Source organism: Gobius niger, assembly GCF_951799975.1.
Source record: "Gobius niger genome assembly, chromosome: 6".
NCBI classification, from domain to species: domain Eukaryota; kingdom Metazoa; phylum Chordata; class Actinopteri; order Gobiiformes; family Gobiidae; genus Gobius; species Gobius niger.
In genome coordinates, this window is record NC_136857.1 from 25,256,793 (window position 1) to 25,262,102 (window position 5,310).

The following is a 5,310-nucleotide window of genomic DNA, read 5'->3' on the forward strand; positions in this document are numbered from 1 at the left end:
TTTTTCTTAAAAAAAATTGGTCAAAAATGAATTTATTTTCTTTAGTTCATGTAGTTATTTTCTGGAAAAAATAAACATTGCTGAGGTACAAAAATGGTTGTATTAATGAGATTTCTTTAATTTTTTAACCGATAGTTTTGCTAACAGAAAATTAAAGGGACTATACTTGATTTTTAGTCAAAATGTGACGAAAGGGGTATTTTCACGTCACGGCCATCCTTCGGGGGTCAAAATGTGACAGAAAAGGTAAACCCCTTGTCACATATTGACTATTTGGGTTGACCATACACAAGCAACAAATCATAATACAGCGCGAACTTCACAAATGATTACTTTTACAACATACTTTTATTGGGCAAAAATAATTTTACCCTACAAAAAGACCAAAATGTCAGGTATAGCACCTTGAAAGCACAGTTCAGGCATACTATGAGGATTTTCTCAATGATTAAAATACATGTTTTTGCTTGGCCTGGTTGGTCCTGCAGAGGGAACCAGGCCACAAATATGTATAGGCTAAAGTAGGCCCATGGATTTCTCTATTCATTCACGTCCTTTGTAAAATAGAATGATTCTCTGCGTCTTTAACCTCTTATCCCCGCCGGAACTGAGTGGATTTTCTCCAGTTCGGCTTTACCCAAATCTAAAAGCTTCTCGACTGAGGAGCAATATGAAAAACGAGACCTACACCAGTGATTGTAACTTATGTGTCACGTTGTTGCCGCGTTTTTTGTCACATTTTTGAAGTGTTTTTGTCATGTTTTTATTGCTGTTTTGTTGCTTTCTCTGCACGTTTTTGTCGCTCCTATGTCGCTTTTCATCATCCCTTTTTATTGCGTTTTGTCACGTTTTTGTTGCGTTTTCATCCTTGTTTTGATCCTTTTTTGTTGTTGATGAAGCTTTTAGATTTGGGAAAAGCCAAACTGGAGAAAATGTGCTTGGTTCAGGTGGGGGTTATGAAGTTAATAAGACACAAAGAAACATGAGCAAAATGCCATTTACGCATCAATACTTATGCTGCCTTCATGTGCTCTGGTAAAGATCCTTTGTTGTTGTGAAGTGGAGTGCATTGTGTTCAAGTGCTTTTGTGTCGTAGCAAAATGAAACATTAAAAAACACACACACCAATGCTCTATAAACAAATAAATTGACGTGAGAACGTTTTTTTTTTTTTTTTTTCAAGACGATAAGTGTGGAAAAAGAGATACTAAAATTGAGTAGCTAAATGATGAACTGCGTAGTATCAAAAAGATAAGTATGTAAAACATCGTTGCTGCTCTCTGTTGTGTTGAAAGGTCAAAGGTTATCTCATGGGAACTCGGGCATCGTAAAATCTTGCCAGCATGGGAATACGAGATGAGGTTTTTTTATTTTATTTATTTTTTATTTAACATCTATGGAAGCCCGTTTCCGCCATGTTAAAAAATAAAAGCCCAACAGGAAGTCGAAATTACGAGATTTAAGTCATAATTTTGTGTTTAAATCTCGAAATTACGAGTTTAAATCTCGAAATTACGAGTTTAAATCTCGAAATTACGAGTTTAAATCTCAAAATTACGACTTTTAAAACTCGTAATTTTGAGATGTAAACTCGGAATTACGAGTTTTTAAGATCCGTAGAAAGACGTCAGCCCTATTTTACTTTGAAAATCCGGATGTTGTTGCCGTTCTCTTTCCTGTCTGATGCGGTCTGAACTGTGGAGCTTGATCTGGCCAGCCTAGCCGTATCTTGGAATCGTATCATGCCTGAAAAACAACTGCTAGTTTGGGGCAAACTCGTGCCTCTTTGCCTCTGCCATGTCCTATGGACCCCCTTATGGTCTCCCCGCTTGATAAAAGGGCGATGCCGGTGGACAACGGCTAGTCTAGGTTTGCCCGGTTAGCATGTGTGCAATCCACCTCATTGTTGATTAAAAAAAAAGTCTGCAATTAACCACCAATGCGTCAATCCCGACCCAGTGTGTGACAATCTTCAAGGCTGTATTATGTGGTTCCTGGCTTTACTGATGTTTTTAGTGTATAATACTTAATTCCACAAGATCCATTATTGGAGCTGGATGCTAGAGCTGCTAAGAAGCTGCTAAGTTAGCTCCGGGTGCTAAGCAATCGGCTACGGCCAATTGTACATGAAGTGTGAGTAATAAACTGCCAAATCAACCAGCCCGGTTCAGTGTGTGATCGTTGTTAAAGTGATGCTTTATGTAGACGGTGGGTTTATTGACTTTATTCATGCATATTTCCCATTTTCACATGATCATGATCATCCGAAGTTCATGATGCTACGATCGTAGCATTAGCTTTGGAAATGCCCCTGCATCATCAAGGCCTAAACACATTCCTATCGTGGATACAGCCATTTTTAGTAACTTTTCTTGTCACTGCTTTTAATCCTGGGTGTTGAGGTAAAATAAACACTTCTGTGTGTCTTTGTAAAAGTCCCAGAGTTGCTGTAGCTCCGGTTCACAACACGATGAAGCTAATCCTCCATGACTGTTTACATCTGCACCAGTGGTTCCGCTGTCCCGCCGTACCGACGTCTATGATCACGGATCTGAAAAACTCGAAATTCCGAGTTTTAATCTCGAAATTCCGAGTTTTAAAAGTAGTAATTTCGAGATTTAAACAAGTAATTTCGAGATTTAAACTCGTAATTTCGAGATTTAAACTCGTATTAGCTTTGGGAATGCCCTGCATCATCAAGGCCATAAACACATTCCTATCGTGAATACAGCCATTTTTAATACGTTTTCTTGTCACTGCTTTTAATCCCGGGTGTTGAGGTAAAATATACACTTCTGTGTCTTTGTAAAAGTCCCAGAGTTGCTGTAGCTCCGGTTCACAACACGATGAAGCTAATCCTTCATGATTGTTTACATCTGCACCAGTGGTTCCGCTGTCCCGCCGTACCGACGTCTATAATCACGGATCTTAAAAACTGGTAATTCCCAGATTAAATCTCGAAATTCCGAATTTTAAAAGTCGTAATTTCGAGTTTAAATCTCGAAATTACGACTTTTAAAACTCGGAATTTCGAGATTTAAACTCGTAGTACGAGTTTAAAAGTCGGAATTTCGAGATTTAAACTCGAACTTTTGTGTTTTAAACACAAAATTATGACTTTTAAAATGTTGGGCTTTTATTTTTTAACATGGCGGAAACGGGCTTCCATAAACATCAGTGCAAATTTATACAATTATACAAATTCATACAAATATGCTCATTTTCAATCAAATGCATCTTACACATAGATGTAACATGTTCATGTTCAAATAAACAATCTATAAGACAAAACAACAACAAAAGCACAGGGGTCTGCTACTTTACAATACGATTGTATTTTTCAAGAAGAGTGATGGATTTAATTAGTTTTTTATTATTTACATTTATTTTCTCAAGGGAGGCCAAATAAATTTTTAAATCAGATTCTTTAAAGTGGAACCATGAGGGTATTTTTTCACACCATTTCATTTTGTGGATATAATATTTTGCTAGTATCATAATTAAGTTTATTATAAATGTTTCATCTGAAGTGAAGGTGGTATTATCAAAGGTCAGTAAAATATGATTTTTTGTTAATGTAATACTTCTCACTAAATATTCTTGTGAGGTAGTTTTGTCCATCAGACCAAAAAGTGCAAACAAAAGGACATTCCACAAATAAATGTTCAATACTTTCACCATCACCTTGACAAAAGGAGCAATTGTTACTGACATCTTTTAAAAAACGACAAATATAATCTTTTACCGGGTAATATCTATGTATAATTTTAAATAAGCACTCTTTCACCTTATTATTGAGAATGTACTTTTAAGGCAACAGAAAAACTGTACATTTTTTTCTACCCATAGGGATCCATTTTTGTTTACATATAGGATTTGCAAAGTCATCAAAATGAGCTCTAATAAACTTATTTGTACATTTCTTATCAGTGAGACTTATTCCCTCAACAGTGATGGGTCGTTCGCTTATATTTAAATCAGTTAGATGTAAACTTTTTGCTAAAGAACTAATACCGTGTGGAATTGACTTAGTCACCATTTCAAATTCTCTTTGTGTTGTTTCAATATTAAATTTGTCAATGAATTCATTATAATTAAGACAGTCCCCATTATCATGAAGTAATTGGCTTGCAATGTTTACATTTTTGCAAAACCAATTATCTAAAAAAAGAGACTTTTTTTGTGCAAAATGTAAGCATTGTTCCATAAAATGCAATTGTGAGGAGAGTAGTTATGTTTGAATAATAAAGACCAACATAGCAACACCTGTTGATGAAAGTTAGCTAATTTTACAGGCAGTTTCCCAATGGCAAAAGGACATCGCAACAAAACAATTAGACCTCCTAACTTATTGAAGAAAAAATTGGGGAAAATGTTCCATAAACTTTTGGAGTTCTTTAGAAATCTTTTGAGCCAATTTATTTGGAGTATTTGGTCAAAAGTAGTAAATGATAAGACATCTAAACCCCCTTCAGCTAATTTGTTGGAGAGAACAGATTTTTTGATTTTATGAGACTTGTTCTTCCAGAGGAAGTTGAACAAAATTTTATCAAAGTTGGAACAGAGAGCTTTGGGGACATCTAGTGTTGAAAATATGTAAGAGGCTCTTGACATGCCTTCTGCTTTGCTTAATAGCGCTCTACCATATATGGATAAATGTCTAGCCAGCCAACAATTAAATTTATTTTTGATTGCATCAGTGACAGGCAAAATGTTGTTGCTAGCCAAGTTCTTATCCTCGTTTGATATTTTAATGCCTAGATATGTTACTGTGTCTTTTATTGGAATGCCACAGATATCAGTAGTAGTAGCGTTTATATAGGGGTAAAATTTCACATTTTTTTAAAATTAAGTTTTAAGCCAGAGATGTTTGAAAATTTAGATATAACAGAAATTTAGATATAACAGAAAGAGCTTTTGGAACTTCATCTGAATCTCTAAAAAAAAATGTTGTATCATCAGCAAGTTGGGAAAGTTGGGAAAGTTGGGAAAAAGTTGGGAAAAGGAGATGAGGTGGTGTTCAAGTGTAATTTCCCACTCGGCAAGTGGTATTTACCATAATTACGACACCACCTGAAGGCAGCATCACTCACAACATTTATTTTACGTTTCAGTGAGATGGTGAATAAATCAACAAATTGGGATATCTGGGAACACGACACATATACGTATAAATAAACAATAGAGACCAGAATAAAAAGAAGAACATGAATAAAAGTATGATGCACGTTCGCCACGCTGCGCTGTGATTGGCTGACGCGAGGGGCCAAGCACAGTTCAGCCCCGCCCACACGCCGTGTCATCCGTGTT